This window comes from Anabas testudineus, chromosome 5 (assembly GCF_900324465.2).
Source record: "Anabas testudineus chromosome 5, fAnaTes1.2, whole genome shotgun sequence".
NCBI lineage: Eukaryota > Metazoa > Chordata > Actinopteri > Anabantiformes > Anabantidae > Anabas > Anabas testudineus.
Genome location: NC_046614.1, coordinates 5,803,391 through 5,823,969, shown reverse-complemented (window position 1 = coordinate 5,823,969; position 20,579 = coordinate 5,803,391). Strand labels below are relative to the sequence as shown.

General features: G+C 40.5%; 1 protein-coding gene across 1 annotated transcript in view; it reads left to right on the top strand.

Moving 5' to 3' along the window:
• Positions 1 to 696: 696 nt before the first annotated feature.
• The window catches only part of camkvb (CaM kinase-like vesicle-associated b), a 32,420-nt gene continuing 12,537 nt past the window's right edge, over positions 697 to 20,579 (top strand). Inside the window, exon 1 of the mRNA XM_026349183.1 lies at positions 697 to 860. The gene's annotated coding sequence lies outside the window, so the exon portion shown is untranslated. The remainder of the gene's footprint in view (positions 861 to 20,579) is intronic.

Here is a 20,579-nt window from a genome sequence, read left to right as displayed (position 1 = left end):
TCTGAAGTGTGCATCTGGAACATCTGCAGAAAAGACCAATACGTTTACCAAATAATGAGTATTTATTAATTATTTCCCTAAAAGAGCGACAGGAGCTCTGATTGGCCAGCTGCCAACACATTCCTCACCGACACCACTAATCTGATTAATAGAAAATAACATCAGAGGACTTGCTTTGGGGTGTCATGGTGTAAAAGAGATCCCATAACAGGTTAGGGTTAGGTTGATGCTGCACTCATTGAAAAAAAAAAAAATTGTTTAGTTATTAGTTTGTCCTGAAGTTATGATGCTCATCACTTTATTTACTGTACACTGTATTCACTTTTTAAACTCAATATTAAAGATTCATGTGTCTAACAGACGGTTAAACTGGATGTTTTCTTTGCATCAGTGGAGATGGTGGGGAAAGAGAGGGCAGGTGTCTCTTCCCATAGACTGTAATGCGCCTTTACTGTAGCCCACAGCTGCACATTGGCATGCTGATACTGTCATCTATAATTTACTATACGGTCATTTGCTGAGATTTGGACTCGCGCAGACTTGTCTCTGACCCGTCTCCCTCCTGTGCGCGCTGTCCTATCCGCTGTGCGCTCCGGACGCGGAACCCCCTCCTCTCCTCTCCTCTCCTCTCCTCTCTCCTCTCTCCTCTCCGCGCAGAGCTCGACGCGCACAGGCACAACAGATGGTACAGTACTACAGACCGCAGGAGCGCAAGAATTACACGCAGAAGTACTTTTATTTTCCCCCAAACTTCCACAGGAACGTTTAGTATAATAGGAGCAGGGGGGCGGGTCACCGAGGACAAACTCGACTTTGACGGTCCCTGGATCCTACGTTTAGTGGCGGAATTTGGTGTCAAGGTAAGTTGTGATGTTGTTTCTGTATGTGCCGTTCAGATTTCCGAATCAATGAACCTGAAGCGGAATCCACGACTAAATCTGAAAATGGCATCAGTTCATTTTCTCCTTGTATCGATGCATTTAAGTCTATTTTTGACACTAACCCTAACCACTTAAGATCGTTACATAATATACAAGAACAGTGGATAGAAATCCTGCTCTGGGTTTCAATGAGCGCACCAGCAGAACTAATTCCCTAAACAAAAAGGGATGCTACACAGTTTGGATAAAGGCAATTCAATAAGTCAAAGATTTGAAACTGATTACATTAAAATGTGCCAAAACAAAATACCTAAGCACATCCACACCTGTGACGCAAAAGACAGGAAGCCAATGAGATGTTTAATTTGATCATGCATTGCAGCAAATGAATGGGTTTTAGTTTAGAAGTGAGCAGAAGGTGTGTGATCTCCTCCATATCTGGAACCTTTATTATAAGGCAATAAGAGTTCTGATGTTCCAGGAGTTTAATCCAGCACATTCTTCACTTTGACTTAGACGCACACACACAAGTGCTGATGCTGCAACTCTGTGCGGCTGCTGATGCCACAGCAGCAACATTCAAACATAAACTGTTCGGATCATTTTAAGTGACTGATGTTGAGCACCGCGTGGCGTGATCGTTTAATGTGAAAAAACCTGCCAGACAGCACTGAGTCAAAGATCAGCAGTTGCCTCTGACATTGTTGTGGTTTTTCATCTCTTGGGAGACGGGGCTGATGTTAAATGTGGCTTAAAGGAGGGCAGCTTCGGGCATGTTGTTATTGCTCAACAGGGGATCTAAACATCAATTTAATTAGCACACTAATCTAAAAAAAGGAAAAATCTCCTTTTCAGTGCTTCTCATATTTGTAATGAGATTAAAACACAGTTCATAGTCCTCACATACCACTTGGAAAAACACTTTTTTTTTGTCATTCAGAATACATGCACTGATGACCTTTGCAGACATTAAAATGAATTAGCTTTTGGAAAGCGGGTTCCAATCAGTATTTTGCATTGCAAAGGCTCAAGTTCATAAGGAATAACTCCTGCTGCCATCAGCACGCGCTTGATAGATGAGGCTTTTCACGGGAGCAGCTTGTTGAGACACTGACACTAATATTTATGAACTCCTGCACCTCAGCAGAACATTGGAGAGCTCTGACATTTAGTCCTAAGCTGTCATGAAGACTCACAACAATCAAGCAAACCATCCCTTGACCTCCATTATTATTAGTCTGTACTGAGAGATAGACATTGAAGGTAGCCCCACACTAACATTTACACAAGAAGAAGAAGAAGAAGAAGAAAAAAAACTCCACCGTGGAATCATTTCCTCTATAGGTCGATGCCATTCGTCCATATGTCACATCCTTAAGGCACTTTAGGATGAGCAACGCATGCTCTATCACCAGTGAGCTGTGTGTAATGATTTGTTCAGTCCCAGAAGAGGTCCAGACCTGCGATGAACCCCAGGTGGCCCTGTGGCAGCAGCAGCTACAGGAAAGCATAGCAATTTGCACACAATTAGCTCTCCAGGGAGAACCACTTCAACTTTGTGTTACATCCCCTCTTAATTCCGTGAAAGCTGCTGGCTCATGCGCAGGGATGTGCAGCCTGCTTTGATTGTTTTGTGCACGAATGTGCTAATGCTGGTGAAATCATGATGGTAACAATGATGCTTTAAATACAATTAAATAGGAGAACAGCGGAGTAGAGCAGGTTCTCTCAGATATCTACAGGATGAATTTCCCACAGTCTGCTCATTGATCTGCCTTTAATTGTATTCAGATCTATGCTTTCTCTAGAATTACAGCACCAGTTCAATATGCAGTATTTGTGTTGCTTACTGCCCTAAATGTGCTATAGTACATGTTGTACCATGCAACTATCCTTTGTCTCTTAGATATTATGCATATATTTTTTCTCTCCTTTGCGTTTATTTGTGCTCAATAAAAATTTTATGGCCCCTCTGAGAGTCCTCTGCCACTAATGCTCCTGTTCAAGAGCCACACAGCAAATTAGCGTCACCATGTGTGCTCTTACGCAGTCAAGGAGTGTGCTGTGCTGAGTACTAGATAAGAACACACACTGAGCAGCAATATTGAGGCATAAATTGTACGCCTCAATATTGTGCTGTGCTGCAGTGAAGATATCATGTGGAGGACTGGAGAGATTAAACAATATCTGAGAATCACTGATTTTCATTTATCACAAGGAGCTTGTGCGCTGAGATGCACAGGACAGAGGGGTTTCTTTTGTTTGTCCATTGTGCTGTTTGTTTACCCAACTTCTGGGTGTCTACCTGGAAATGCAGAATAATAGCCTCCGTGCTGCTGACATTTGTGTAATGCCAGAGATGCTCCCGATGTGGCATTTCATTATATCGTTGCGAGACACTAACAATAGGAGGCGTTTGAGTATGAGGGACTTTTGCTAAACAGGAGAAGCCCGTTTAATAACTTAAGTCAAAGACAAAATCCCACAAGTGTGAATGGGCCAGATGGAATAGAAGATGGAGCCGGCTCTTTTTATGAGAGCTGTAGCGTGTGGACTTTGAGTGTAGTCTCTTTGAAGAGTAGAATCAAAAGTATGTGGATACCCAGCCACTGCAGAGGATGACTGTTGTATTAGCTTTACATAACACGCATGTGAGCTGTACCTCACAAACACAGTACAGATTTTTGCCAGTAGACTTTTTTTTTTTTTTTAGCTCCATCCTTTTCAGATTCAATTAGCAACCAAACATAGAAAGCTCCACTGCAACACAGTGGAAATCAGGTAACGTGATACATGCTTGCTCATTAGAAAACATTTCCAAACAGCCTGCAGATGTATTCTGTTTCACGAATGTGTCATGCAAATATCACCGTGATGCTTTAAATATCACTTTTTGAGAAGCAAACCACATCCTTTAAGCCAACAAAATACATCACACGCAGACACGGTTCAACACATTTTAAAAGCTTCCACTGTTATCTCTGATTCAGTGTGGGATATTTTAGTTAATGGCTTCTATTTGAGTGCCTCTCCAATTTTACTGCTGCTCTTGTCCACCCATCAAACCGAAGCCAGCTGAGCTGTCCTCGCATGACTCAAGCAGCCAAGCAGAAAAAAAAAAAAAAAAGACACCATGATGTCAGAGACTAACTCTAGCAACACATAGGTTATTTTATGCAGTAATATCCAAGCTCATTCCATTTGCACTGGATCAATATCCTGTTGTGAGGAGTGAGTGAGAGTAAAAAAGGGGGAATGCTACAGGGAACTAAGTGATACCTGTAGCGGCTGTGAAGTTGCACCATGCAGCAGCTGACGTTAGGCAGCACAATAATAATTCACAACACGAAAAAAGGCAAATACTTATGTGTGAGACATAATTAAAGATGCTCAACATACAATGCAAGCATACTCCACTGCTTGATTGTCAGTATCATTTTTGCAGAGCTTGTTCGTGCATACAGTGATGTATTCTCTGCAGCCCTCGTGCACCCATGTGGAAGAAATATGGAAAACGGCTAAAATAGTAAAGAGCTTCTGTGCGGTCAGCTGAGCTAAGAGATTAAGAAGCAATCCAGGTTTGAGTGTTGCCAGGAAGGCTCAAGAGAATAGAAGCAATTTAAAGTGATACTTCTTGTAAACTTCTTGTAGCTGTGTACTATCAACCAGCCAGCTGTGATTTTCTGCAGTTTTCATCAGCCTGGACATTACTAGATTCTGCTTTGAAGCTTTTATGATCTGGATCAGGCTAATAAATATTCAGTTTTAAAAAATACTCCATTGATTTAGCAGCGCTCAGGACCATGTTTAAGAAATTAGAAAAACAGATCTTTTTATTCTCTGTCTTCTTCCTTATGGCCTGGTGCCTGCATACAACCTAAATTGCGAGTTCACTGGCACAACCACAGACACGCAGTCCAATTGGGGTTAAACTTGGATTTCTGTATATGGGATCATGAACATCTAATGCGTTTAATAAAATATAACCAGATGTCTGTATGCCTTCAGAATTGTTCTTCCTATTTTTGTTATCTACAGAGCTGGACTATAACTCTGTTTAAACTGAGGTAGTACATTTACTCAAGTACTATGCCTGTACTTACTGTAGGTGCAATGATGAGGTACTTGTACTTTGCTGGAGTATTTAAATTTTGTGTTTTGCTTTTACTCCACTACATTCATTTTAACATCATTAGTTACTAGTTAGTTTTTGTATGATTTGATTGATATAAAAGTCATATGTTAATCAAATGCTGATTGATTAACCTCTCGTACATAAAGTTGTTAAAATCAGTCCCATCTTTACTGACTGCTTTTTTTTGTTCCACTGTCTGCAGGTAACAACATATTTTAACCATAATCTTAACAAATCTGGACCAAGCTACATTTATTTTATCCAAAGAATAAAATTCAACATTGTTTAAAATGCACTGTTTTCTTAGTCAAGTACTTTTATACTTTATGTAACATTTAAAGCACGCGCTTTTACTTGAGGAGAAAAATGAACAGATACTTCCTGTTGTGGACTGTTTTTCTAGTCAATACACCTGTGTATTTAAACTTTTACAGACCACTGACTGTTAATGATTATTGTTTTCCACAAGAGATTAAGCCTTTACCTGTTTATTGCAGACTTGCCAGGTTGGTTTTTGCCATTTAGTGTTGGCGAGGGAGGTACTGTATTACTGTATGATGAAAAAGTGACATCAGGGCCTACGCTTAATAGCAGGGTCAGTTTATAAGTCTCATCTGTGTTGTTTTCCTCTGTATGGTTTCTCCTTGTCATAGGCCTCTGGGAACAAGTTACTGACACAAACTCTGTCAAAAGTCATTACAGGTTTTATCAGGAGGGGCATATAATAGTTATGTTGTAATGACACTGTCAGCAGCGTTTATGAGAAGAGAGCAATTAGAGTCAGTTTAAAAAAAGAAAAAGACTAATTTAATAATGTCAACTCAATCAATCACGATTAAGAGACAGGGAACAGCCCCTGAAAAAAAAAATCAAGCTGAAGGAATGCTTTCTGCCCTCAAACCTCATCTTTACTGAAAGGCTATGTGCACCATGCAGCTTCAAAGAGATGCCCTGCCTGGCACCCACAAATAGAAAATTTAAAGGGGAATTCTAAATTGAAAGGGATTAATATTTCACCTCAGCATTGATTCATGCTGCCACTGTAGACATTTTCATCTGCGAGTGAGTTGCGTATACAAAGGCATGCGATAGCGCAACGGCGGTCATGATCTGGCACATCCTCTCCTTTCCAATGTGCATTATGTGTAATGGGCCTCCTGTGCGGTGTATTGCTGTCGTCACCACTTTGTTTGTCACCCCAGCTGCCTGCGCTTGTCATTTTCTCATTCACAAGAATTGTAGCGAGACCAGAGGTTGAAGCGATAAAGGCTGTGATGGATGGAAGGTATTATTATTGATATGTGGTGTTTGCTGACTGCGTCCTGAGGAAATAGGTGGCATTTTCCGTGGCGTTTGTGTGCAAGGTAATTTCTCAGGTGACATTTTATGCATCAACTCAGTATGTAGCATGGTTCTGCTCTATGCAACAAAACACTGATGAAACACGTTGAAATACCTGGTGACATCTCTTGTCACTAAACAGAAAGAGTGCAGTCATACAAGTGAAGATAGAAGAGAGCTACTGTAGCGTCACAGAAAATTATTTTCTCTATAAATTGAAGATGAAAGACCCCAGGTTCTCATGTTTGCCATGTTTCATGTGTCAGTCCTGTTATTAGGTTTTTGGTCTCTTTTGATATTATCTATTATACATGTTGCACTGGTCTGTGCTGCATGTTGCGCAGGTGAAGGACAGGGGAAATCTATTTTCATTAAAATTGCATGATAGAGCCTGAAGACAACCAGCAGTTGCATGACTACAATCGATGGTACTCTCTCATGCTCTGGTAGTTTGTCACTGTGGTGATGCAGTTAGAGACGTGCTTCGAGTTGACCCCTTGACTCAACATGCTTTGGCTTCAGCCTGCAGTAATAGATGGCTGCATTGTTATTAGTAAACAACTGCACCTTGATCGGGAAGCAGGATTATGATCTGTGCGTATCCTGTTTTTGAGTTTTAAACATAATGACAGGCTCGGGTTTTGTTACTCTGCCATTTTCAAAGACTTAACAGTGCAAGTTACAAGGGAGGAAGAAGGGGCTTGGAAAAATAGCGTGAAACTTTTGTAGAGATAGCTTTCTGTTAAATCAGAGACGTTAATTCAGAGGAAGCAAACACATTTTTTTCTAAAGAACAAGTTAATATTATGTGCAATCTCGTTTGCCTATAGTATATAGTGTATTTTACAAACTGATTCATGAAATTTGATTCAAATGTGAGATCACATCAAAGGCTACATCAAACTTATGATGGAAATATCTGCCTCTTCAGCTACCTAAGGCCTGCTTCATGCTTCCTGCAGGTAAGTAGAGCAAAACCCTGTGCACAGGTCACTGAAGCTACCCACAAACATCTTGTTAGCAGTCTGTGAGCTTTATCTGCAGGCAGGTAGGGATGTTACAAGAATCAATATTTTGGTAAAAAGTTGATGCAAAATTTTTTTCTATAGTGCGTAAGGCACCGAAAACACGTCAAAAGTTCATATCTTGCAGTGTGCACGTGTGTATGTGTGTTAGCACACTGTGTGTTAAACAGCCTCCATAGTTTCTTTGAGATCTCTTACTCACCTTTTACAGTATCAGGCCAATCCGCATATTAGGTATTGCTTGATTTAAGTAACAGTAATGCCTTTTTATTACTCGAAAGCTCCATCTCAGTCTTGGCCGGAAGGTAAAAAAGACTTTGCTTAAATCATATTGAATCAAAATTGATAAAATGTCACCACATTTTTAATATCATGAAATCTCTGTCTCTCTCTGCAGGAAGCATGTTTCAGGCTTAAGACTCCGGCGTGTTCAGCACCTAGTCTCTAACTGTGTCTGCTTGGTGGGCTTTTTAGCTTGTTCTCTGAAAACTGACAGCTGAAAATGACACAATGACACTATCAGATTGATGAGCGTGAACCAAAACAGTAAGTAAGTTTGTGGGCTGGACAGCTGAACAATGAGCTATCAGACAATCTTAAGCAGGGGAGCTGAAAATGTGGATGATGGTAGCTCACATTGCCTTGTTGCTTTCACATTGTCATTTGATACATTGTTATTAGGACACTTAGACACTTTAAATTCTGCAACTAAAGCACTTTCTTTGTCTTTATTGCTTTTAGATATGTATTACCCCAAAATTATGTATTTTCACAAAGGAGGCTGCAACCTTTGCTCCCTGTGTTTTCAGCCTTTCCCTCTTGTTGCCTGAAGAGGTTAAATGTGACATGTCATTATGTCTGCACACCTATGTGTTGTCAGAAAAGATACTTACTTAAGGGAATCAGAAACAAGTTTAAGTTTCTCACCTGAAAGTGCTCCACTAATTAGTCTAACATTTCCTTAATGGGATGCAGTAATATCACATTGAATGAGAATCACTGTCAGCAGATAAGGAAAAGAGAAACTGGGCAGCGAGAGGAGGTGGCAGACATGAATGAGTAGACCCAAAAAAAAATCATTCAGAACAACTGTTCTTGCTCCTCCTGTGAGGAAGACACAGCGCTGATCCATATGGATCGTGAAAGTTAAATTAACAATAAAAACACTGGACTTCTAAAGGGTGTACAGAAGAAGAAATCATCTAAATTTGGCAATATGCAGCATAGCATATAAAGCAAATGATGCATTTCTCTGCATCGAGCAGGAATAGTACCGTACTACGATGCCACGCTGAAGGACTTTGTAACCAAGGCAACAAACAACAGGCACAGAGAATGGTCAGATTAGCCGGTGAAGTGTGAAGAGAAAGCATTTTAGATTTTACATAAAGCAAAATGGCCAAGCTGTGTTATGCCAAAACAGTCCATTAAAAAAAGAGATATGACGGGTAGATATTACTTGTAGCTGCGTTTGTGGTGGTGTGCACTGTATCCCTCGTGTTTTTTTTTTTTTGCCTTGCATAATGAAATACAGCTTAAATACAGCAAGCTTTGCTTGACAACCAAATATGATTAAACTGAAATTTGATGCACCGGATTCCAGTTCACAAAGGAATATTTTAACACAAAGCTTGAAAGGCTGGACGGATGTAGCTGGACACAAGGCTGGAGATGAACTAATCACAGACTTCAGGAAAAAGAGCTTGTGGAGGTGGATGCTTCCATTAGCGACACAGATTCACACCTCAGTCATTCATCTCGCCACCTCCCACCGCACTGACCCCCCCCTGTCACATGTTCTGAGTCACCTGGCTCCTCGCCACTGCTCCCTACTCACTTTCTCAGCATATTACGTGAGCGTCTCTCTCTTTCTCTTGCCATCTCCTCATGGAGCACACCAACACACCAAGAACAGATTAACTGTATCACTGCCTAGACAAAGCAAGGAATCAGAGGGAAAGTATATATAGGTACAGACTGCTACTATTGACTGGAGAAATGCCTCAGAGATGAGGCTTCTTTCATTCACGTGGGAGGAAAAGAAGCACGAGTTCAGCTTTGTGGTGGTTAGTATGTTTTTGTTGAGCAGTGAGCCTGCTCTTCTCACCACATTACCTCATGTGAGAAAGGCCAAACATGCATTAGAGGACCAACCCTGTGGGCTTTTAATATTACGGCTCTAATTTGCCCAGCACCAGTTTGTGCAGTAGACACTCACGCTTTAAATGTTGGTTTCAGGCTGGTTTTATTGTGCCGGCACAGCTGCATAATATCTTTGCCAGGAATAACGACGTCATGAACTAAGACAAAGCCACCTGTCACGAATAACATGACACAGATATGATTTTACTTGGCTTCAACATGGATACATAATAGCTAACAGGCTTAATAAGGATTTGTCAATGAGAGAGGGAGGATAAACATTTTGGAGTGATCTGGGTGGCACACAGCAGTATAGTATAATATGGAGTAATATAGTAGAGTATGTGTGTGGTGTGAAATACAAAGTCATGTTTAGCAACAGTTTAGAGCACTGAAATTTCACAAGTAACACTTACTCGGTTGTTTTAAGGTTAAACATTAACGCTGACTGCTAAAAAACTGTTGTAGGAAATGTCACAACTTAATAAGAGCCATGGGGATTGCAACTCTTTGAAAAGACCCAGTTCAAACGAATGGCTCATTGTGTTCTTTTTCTTTCATTTATTGTGGTTACTAGGTTACAGAATATGTGAAATAATTGTCAAAACACTATGAGTTGAGGCAGAATTTTTTAGACCGACCCCACTAAAGATTTAATGTTCTAATAATAATAATTTTTTACATGTTTGGACGTTTAACAGTTCTAACTACTCATATGTTCAGTGATCTGTCAGTTATTTGCATTATGAACATCACATGCATCCAGGTTCAGGTCCATGCCTTTGACAGCGGGTCTCACACACACACACACACACAGACACACACACCCCTGCACAGAGCAGACAGGAGGATCATGCCTGTGCATTAGTTGCATTCAAGTAACATCGTTCCTGCAGGGTTCTGTGGAGGTGCAGGTCACGAATGTGACAGTTTTATTTATAATTTATTCCTTTGTTGTTCCCAACGTTGCTCCCTCTCTCCGTTCACCGTTCAGCTCGCTCAGGGATCAGTGATGCATTCACCGACAGCAATAGACAAATCATAACTGGCAAGTTCTACCTCTCGTAACTGGTTAATATTCAGTGTTCAAGGAAAGAGATGAGGGACTTTGCTGTAGGTGAGAGTGAAATTAGGGCGCAGTGTTAAAAGGAAAGGCTCTTAACTTAGACTCAGATCCTTTCGTACCTGTCAAGGAGCAGCTGAAACAAACTGGATTGTTCATGAACGTAACATCACTATTAAATGTTTTTTTGAAATAGTAATTCTGAGTAGTAGTCAGTACTAACTCACAAGTACTTCTGAAGTAAATTATTCAATACAAAATACAGTTGTAGTTGCCAGTAAAGGTGGCACTGCTAAGTAGTTTTTGAATTTCATTCTAGATATCGAATAGTCTTTGTTGATTACGGAATGTAATATTGATCTGCTACTGCCAAATAAATGTAGTGATGGGGTAATGTAAAGTGTGGGGACTGCTAAGTAACTAGGTTGCATTTTCTGGGAACAATGGTCGTCAGTACAATATCAGGTATCACTCCATTACACCGTTAGCAGAGGCTGATGTATTTTCCTCCATCCACTTAACTTACCACTTATCCTGCGTACTGTTAAAGGGGGGGGGGGGCTAGAGGCTGTTACTGGGAGAGAGCTATCTGCCAACAGATGTATCACAAGGTTGACATATAGACACAGACGCAGACACCTACAGGCAATTTATCTAATCTACATGTCTTTAAACTTCGGTAGGAAACCAGAGTACAGGAGAGAGGAGAACACTACACAAATAACTACTGCACTACTGTTCCGCACATATATTTTCCTTTACAGGTGAAAACTTGTCCTTTTTGGTGGGACTGTGACTCCATGGCAAGTAATGCACCATAACAACAAGTCATTCCAAAACTTATTTCTTTCTACGTGGAGGCAAGAAATGCGGAAAGAAATATAAGGTGTTGACAGCTGTGTTTTTTTTCGGACCATCATGTGATAATCTGTCTGTTGTGGTAAATTTGCACATCCCTTCAGCGTCTGAACTTTTGCTGAGCTGATATAAAATAGATGTGAGGCAGATAAATGTGTCATTAGTTCTCTCTCTTATAAATATCACAGATCCTAGTTTTACTGTAGTGTAAAATGTTGTGCTAATGGTACATTGCTTAGGCTCCGACATGATGACCTTTTAGCTGAAGTAAAACGCAAGTAAATAAAGGAAAATGCACAGCACTGATTTAAAATAGACAATTACAGTGAGTGGAGCTGAACTGGAGTGCGGCACAGGCCAGTAAAGGTTGGACCGCGTTCTCGTTCTCTTTGAGAAAGACAAATGTAATCACACTGTGGGTGTGAAACATGCATGAATGCCTATACCAATTTAAGCACTGGCTGCAATACAAACTAGATGACGGCAGCTTGGTGTTTGCGTGTGTACAACAGGAAATGCAGCCAGCATGGGGATTGGGTTTTGCTTGGCTCTGCTGAGGAGCAGGTGGGCTGGACTGGTGTGATTCCACCAGGACCATCCAGGCCATATGCAGGACAGCTCACTGCCACTCACGGGGGGTTTGTGCTTTCACAGAGCCCCGACACATGTACTCGCTCTGGCCTGCGGAGCGAGAGTGTGCTTCCCTCCCACCCCCACAGCAGGCAAAGTTTTCTCTCCATGAAAAATATGTCATCTGTTACAAAAAGAGGGGGGGGGGGGGGGCTCTTCTGCTGTTTCACCAGTGCCACCACTGTGTAACCATGGAGACCGGGCTGTTATCATGCGATTACACTCTTCTGAAACTTTTAATCCACTGCTGGGTTATTCAGTCTGCCATTATGACTTGGATTTGCCGAAAGTCATTCAACAGTGTCTCCAACATCTGTTTACCTGCTCACAGCAAGAAATACAGCTGCTCCACTTACTGTCACTTGTAAAGCAGCTAGAACTTCAGAGCAGGCTGGCTTCTCTTGCTAAGTATCACAAAGCAAAGCACGCAGCAGTGACACGATCCCAACTTTCTGCCAGGAGAGATTACACATCCATCATCCTGCTGGGTCTTCTCCCTAAGAGAGAGCGGATTGTAAATACGATGAGTCTGTGGAGAATGTAACCGAGCTGAGTTGCATTAACGTTCTGCGAAAAATGTAAAGCAGGAACCAGAACCTTTATTGTTTTTCCAGATCAAAAGAAACATTTTACAGACTACACTGGCGTGGTTCTTGATCATACACACTCTTCATTCTTTTGCAGCCTAAGCTGTTACAGGGATTCGCAATCGTGAAGGGCGATTTCTGAAAACATGAGCATATGACAGTTGTTTAAAGGACCCCTGCAAACCTTTCTGATGTTTATGCCTGTTTCCACTCTGCACAGCATCTGTCAAGTTGTGTCTTATCTAATTAATGACTTTGATGCACATACTTTGTATGTCCTGTGTTTTCACTACGTCCTCTTCCCAGCAGAACTTTCTCGCTCTATAGCTACAACTTTCTCCTTCGTGTTCTCCTTGTGTTACACTTGCCTAACTATAATTAAATTACAGTTTTAATAGTAATAACCTGGTGGCAGAAAGAACACATGACCTTTTTTTTAATATATATACTGTCTCTCCACCTCATATCTTACCTGCTGTGTGCCACAATGCTCAGTTTTAGGTTTTTATAACCTGGAGAAAATCATTCATAATACAGCAAATTATATTTTTGAGCTCATCACGCTCATGAGCCAAATCATGGTCTGAGGCAAGAATCTCTTGGCTGTTGCTAACACATCTTCTCTGTCACAACTCTGGAAAGCAGTGATTTTATAAGACACAGGCATTTCATGTTGATCTACAACTTCATATTATAACTTACTGAATGCTTGTGCATGCTGAGTCTTTTTTTTAATAATCAAGATGAAGACTCAAGGAAACAAGGCTGGTTTTCTCTTCATCATAGAGAGAAGTATTCTACTATCTGTCACTCTGCAGGACAGGGGTCCCACTCTCGAGGTCCAAGGCATGACATGGGTTGTAGTCATCCCATGTCTGTTGCTTTGAGAAACAGTCTGAACTAGCAGAAATGAAAACTAAACATAAAGCACTGTTCAACTTACGCAACATCTTTAAAGGTATACAGTGTGTGTCGCTGGGCTGAACCTTATTCTGAACTGATTATGCCACTGTGCTGATGTCTTGCTTCTCTGGCACCAGAACACAGTCAATAAGACAAGTTGCGTATTGGTACTTGTAGAATAAAAACATGACACAACTCACACAGCTAGCTGGAGGATGTACTACTACTGGCCACAGTAGCAGTTGTGTTGTATTTTTTTATGCCATCTTTGGAGCATTGAATTAAATTTCACCAGTAAATGATTTACTCCCATTGTTTGTTTTGTCTGGCCAACAGTTCCATTTGAACTCCAGTTAAATTATAACAGCACCAGAGTCCTGCCAAAATCTCACACTCTCTCTTATTGTTCTCTCTGGCATAAAAGCATTTTTATTCAAACGTAATGTGCTTCAGTGATTTGCTGTGAGGGTAAATGTTGAAGATATTAGATATTAGATTAGAAATCTAGCTGTTGATTCTTTAGGAACCAAGTTACCTGGCAGAGGTGTTAAACATGCACACACACAAACACATGCGGCAGTAAGTGAATTAACCAAAAGCTAATTCTTACCCTAACCCTAACCCTAAAACCTGGGTTTCCCCAAATTGCTCTTTAAACACCCGTCTCTTTGTGTAAAATGTCCTCACTTTGTATAAAATCCTCACTTTAAATTGTAAAAATTCATGTGGGTCCTTACAATGATAGCCATACAAAACACACACACATACACACACAAATGTCAACAATTAATCGTGCATTTTGGCTGCATGAGACTTTATTCGAACATTTATTGTGATGGTTCTTGGCTAAAATTAAAACTGGACTTGAAGGCTGTACATCATTGGAAGCAGTTACTACAAATTAGAACTGTAAACAGGATTAATAAAGGACATAACTTCTTAATATACCGATTAAAATACTTACATATCTCATTCCAACATCTGTGCTGTCGACGTTCACCATTAACTGTGCTGCAGCACAAAATGTAACAGAAACAGGAACAGGAGACAACCATCACATTAACTAACACGAACCGAGACAATATCATTGTTCAGTTTTCCAGGCTTCTCTCCAAAGCAGCCAGCGCTAGAGAGAAACTTCCCTTTGATTTCACACCAAGGCCTCAGACAAACAACAGCTCTGCTGCAGTCCAACCCATCAGTTTCTACCCCCTCCAAGAACCTCGTAACACACTTCTAACAAACAGCTGCACGGTGCCCTGGTCATGAAAGTCTCCTCATGCTGCAGAGATTTATTTGCTCTCTCCAAATAAAAGAGAATTTAAATGAACACGCGGACGGCTTTCAAGATTGCACTTGGATGGAGAGCTAACAAAATGTGTTAGTGTTTCACTTTGGAGCAATGAGGAGGCCTGTGTACAAGACTGAGTCATTACATCTTAACTGTCTTTCATCGGTTAGCCTGGGCTTTAATGATGATTTCTGCCTGAAAAACAAACGATCAGATTTCATACACACATACAAGTACATCTTCCACTGCAGTTTTTTCTGTTTTTGCTGACTCACTGTTTTAGCTGAATATAAAAAAGTACAAATTTATGGCACTTAGCCATAGGATAGAGAAAGAATATCCTTTCTGGTTAGTTTTATTACAACACTTTCTTCATGCCTTAAACATATTATGCAAAAAAAAAAAAGAGGGCAGCCTATGCGGTACCCCACTCCCTGCAGATTGCTTAGCAAAAATACATCACATAGAATGAAACGCACGTAACTCTAAACCATGCATATATCTACATCTTCATCACACATGCATAGCCTTTGAGCAATGCGCTTATCAGAATGCATTCAGTTTCGGCGCTGGACAAATACCCTCCAAATCTGCCTTGTTTTATACATCACACTCTGCGTTCTGCATCAGCACCCCCACCCCCATCTCTATCTGTCAAAGGCATTTTCATGCACTGAACTTCCTATTTTCAGTTCAGTGAAATGATGATATAAGAAGCTTCCTCTTTTCCCAATGGAGGATAGACCTGTTCAAACAGAATGAGAAAAGAGAACAAAAGATACATGTGGAGGCAGAATGCAGTGCTACGCACAGATGCAGTGGAAACGAATGACACCATTAGACACAATCTATTTACTTTGCACACGGGAGGGAAAACATGCCGGCTGGGTGAGAGGACTAGGAAAGAACTGTTTTTGTGACTCACAAACATACTTGACTGCCTTTTCTAGTTCTAATTAGACTTTGTTGTTACCATTTTTATACAGCAGGTGGCAATGATGGTCAGTCTGTTGGTTGCACTCACTGTGTCCAGACATTCATGGTCCTCAGAGGATTAATCATCCTCCTGACTTTTTCTCTATTTGCACCAATTAGGATGTGATTTTTTTTATTGTTACTTTAATTTATAACTTCTAATAAAATAACGCAGCCTCCAGTTATTCATTGTTCTCAGACTCAAACTGACCATGTAAAACCAAACCAAATACTAATATATTGAGATGCATTACACCTGCAGACATTAGCATTTAGCAGCTACAGCCCTTAAGAAATGAAGATAAATGTTTGCACGCGGTCTTCCTGCAAATAGAACCACTGTGTTTATTTGACACACAGCCGTGTACATTATCTGTAAGTTTGCTCTTTGATTGACCTCAGAATTAATCAGTTGTTAGTTCCAGTCGTGCTTGTTTCCTTCTTTCTCGATTAAGTAGATAAATAGAGACAAGTGCAATGTTTTAGGACTGCTTTGTTAAGGTTGTAATTTAAATTCAACATTAAGAGTCACGAAAAAATAAAGTAATGAAATGTATGGCGAGGTCATAGCTCGCAGCACACCGGTGTGCTTCTTCTTCTGGAGGCAGATAAGCAGCGGAGGCAATGTAATGTGACTGTCACCTCTGCTAATAACTTACAAACTGTACCTGCACACACACACGCTATTAAGAGGGGGCTCAGTGCAGCATCAGTAAGTGTAGTAATGTTGGAGACTTTGGTGCACAGTGAGTCCAAAGTTGCATGCTGGTTCAGCTCAGTTCAGTAAGTTCTCCTCATTTTGCTCACAGGAAACCGTTCATCCCACTGGAGGAAGGTATTCACTGTCTCGTTGTTTGCCTTTAAATGTGATCAGTTTACAGTCTTCCTTCTGCCATTTTGAATATTGGGCTTTCTTGAATTTACTGCTCATAACTTGTGTCTCATTTGCGCTATTAATTTCACAGTCAGCACTCTGAGGGGACTTTCAATTAGTGTGAGCTTAACATTAAAACCGGGCCTGCTTTATTTATCCCCGCCTTTAGATGATAATATTTCATGTAATGTCGATTTTATGCGTGCCAATTAAAGTTTCTGTCCACTGAAGCAGCATGGAGGAACTGAAAGCTAATGAGTTTGGCTCTGAAAAGGTGTTGTAGGGGAGGAGCAGGGCCACTGGGTCTCCTCAGTAAGAGACCCTTCCTTCAGTCAAGAGGATTTTGAGCAGCATCTGCGCTATGGTTGTATTAAAAAAATATAAAGAGACACTTAGTGGATCATAAGATAAAATGTAGATGTTAACCTTAAGAAGACATTACAATTTTTTTTTTTACAAGTCTAAAAGGTTTAAACTCTTTTTTTTCTCAATTTATTGTAATAACATGCAAATGACTATGAGTTAATGAGTTTTTTTGGTATTTGGTATTTTTTGGTCATTTCTGTGGTGCAGACATATTGTGACTTTTACATTTTCCTTAATAAAGCTTGTTTACATCAGCAGAGAATGTCTTAGTGTGTACGGTACAGTAACATTGTTAGGTTTCATAGATAACTACATGTTTGGAAACCAAATTATCTGAGTTTGTGCCAAATTTGTTTTGTGCAGATTATTCTCAGCAGAGCTGTGGGAGACCTTTGCATTACTCCAATAAGTTCCACGGCCTCCCTGAAGCTGCCTTTACAGCTTTGTACCTTATCTGAGCTATGCCACTAATTCAGAAAAAAAAAAAAAAAATGCCCTTACCACCTTTTGCACTCACATCATAAGTCGTGCACTGGACTAGAAATGACATAAAGGTACAGGAGTTTTGACAGATGAGACATTTCTTGGGCTAAAATTTGAAATATATCCATTGCAAATAAGAATTGACACAAATCACACAATTTGCAATAAAAGGGTCGAACTTGCAAATGAACAGAGTCATGAAAGAAATAATTTAAAACATATCCCTAAATGTTCAAAGCAGCAAATTTTTAATGCAGCAAATGAAACCTCTCCCCCTGGCGAACCAAGTCAAGGCCACATTTACCATTCAAGTACTAGCAGCAGAGTCAGCTTATCTACAGCACTTGCTTGAATCAGTTTAAATATTGATGTGACAAAACCACAGCATCTCATATTCACAATGCCTTCACGACTTGCAGGTTAAACAGACAAAATGCAACAAAAAGCTTTTGTTCCCTGTTTAAATCTACACTGTATACATTTTTTTTTGTCAGGCGTTTCTGCTGGTGTGCTGTACCATACATCTTAGGTTATCACTGCTTCACAACCATTTCCCTAGTGAAAATGCCTGTGAAGCAGTAGGATGTATGAGAAAGGGTGCTTGGTGCTGGCAGAAATAAAGAGGACACTAACAGCAGGTACATTGGGATCACTTCCTCTAGGTTTGAAGTTGTATCTAGTCTACTGTTTGTAGGTCGCTAAGCTGTTCACTGAGTTTCTAATACATTAAAATACAAATGATAAGAGAAATTTCTGTGTACTGTCCCAATAAAATAATCTTTTTTTGAAAATTTAAAAAGTTTGGCCAGCCTGGATAACAAGGGAAGTCTGACAGTCCTGGGAGGCCGGGTGATTATAGACCTGGGACATTTCTACAGTAAATGTGACAAGATCCCACAGTCTTGCCTCCCCTTTAAAAGCTGTTTTAAGTAGGGGCTGTAATTTGCCTTGTGATTCTTGTAAAGTGCAAGGTTAAGCCTGTGGAGCTGTCGCTGCAAATGATTCAGCATTGAGGGGCTTTTGAGTATGGCTGTGTGAGAGAGAAAGAGAGAGAGAGAGCGAGAGATGGCACAGGAAGACAGAAGGAAGTGGGAAAAGAGTGAGAAGAGTGAGGGTTTTCGCAAGCTCTCGCTGCTGCTGAAGGAGCCTCTGCAGTGTTTTCTCATTCAGTGATGCAGCAACGTGAGTCAGAGAGAGAGAGAGAGAGAGACTTGTTTTGAATGAATGACAGCACATAGGGTGGGATTGTGATCAGTTTCTAAGTGCGACTGAATGATTAGGATCCACGGCCTTAGGTCAATTCTTGGAAAAATAAATAAAAAAACATAAAAGAAAGAAAGAAAAAGAAAAGAGGCCGATTGCTCCACAATCTCTGCCAACTTAATAGGAGATGTAATGGGATTCTTGAGGCTGACACAGACGCCAACTAGCAGTACAGTGCAGTGAACTCGCATTAGAGGATGACTGAGGAGAGAAGACTGGTAATTATTACAGCAGTGCTGGAGCTGCCATACTTCTGCTCCTAGCACACTGTTAAAGCAAGCACCCAGGGACACAGAGATTCCTTGATACAAGAAAGACACCAACTCCAGGCCCCAGTGAGACATCCTGTGGAAAAGGAGACTGTCAGCCAGATATAATTAATTCAGTTGTGAATGCGCCCACTTTTTTATAACCTTTACCACCATCTTTAGTCTGATCCCGCTCTGTGTATGCTGCTGATTGATGCAACCTTCCATCTCTTCATTTAGTTCCTGTCTTCTGTTGTTCCCCGACTCCACTCCCCTCGTTATAGCCCTCTCAGCTCCACGCTGAAGCTTGAAACAGCGTAGCCTAATACAGTATGCTGCAATGCAACTTTAATTAGTGCAGTAAAAAGCCCCTGAGACGGTGCATGCAAACTTTTATATCAACATTTTCAAGAAGCCATTTTCCCTTAAAGTCAAATGTAAAAAGACATCATTCTTGCGGGGTGAAGTGTGAGGTGGTGTGATGATATTGCAGAATGTTGTTTCCGCTTCTCCAGCAAGTATTTGAGAAGTGCTTCCATGAATATATTGAGTCGTCACTGAATTAATGCAGGTTGCCCAGTATACTGTGAAATAATATACATATAGAGTACTTTGATCTGGTCTCTATCTTGGGTGCCCATTTCTTCTGATCATATAGAAATATTCAGCAAACAGCACAGCAATCATTTTGCCTCTGCTGACAGAGGCACTGCCAGGGTCATGTATCAACAGATTTAATTTTTTCGCATAACGTCAATATTCCACCTTGGGTACACTGTTTATACAGTAAATCCGAGCGCTAATGGATTCTCTTGGCCGTTAGTTCGGCCCTTCATCCACACAGAGTCACTTAGAGTCAGTCACAGTCAGACAGCTTTGACATTAATGGGATTTTACAGTTACTGTATGGCAAGCAATAATAATCATCAGTACATTTACAGTATATTTGCCTGTTTACCACTACAAGTGCACGGTTTCATTTTATCTATATTCATAAAATCGTTGTGTTGTATAAGCATCACTGCTGGGCTGCCTCCATGTCTTTTAAATGACTGATAGCAGCGTGCCTCTTCGTTGTTGTGCTTTTCTGTACCTGACTTGAATGTAATTTGTTTATTTATAACATTTATCTCCAGCTAATGTATGATTTCTGTCACGTATCAGAAACAATCTAGTCTCGTCAGATGAAATTTACAACATATCTGTATACACAATCTCTGATAATGCAGCTCAGTGTGCCCTCTCAGATCTCAATACGTATTTTACTCAGCATGTGACATACGCTGTATTTGACCTCATTCCTCCACAACTACCTCATCTAGTGCGTGTGAAACATGTTATGTCCCATCAGAAAATATCAATACTGAGTGAACTTGCATGTAGAATTTAGAAAAACATTTGAAAAATCTGACTACAAAGACTCATTTAACCCAATATGTTAATATTATAGTGTGATGTCTGTGGCAACCTCTTTAGGGTAATTTGTGTTTAGCACCTGCCCTTGGACTGTCGTG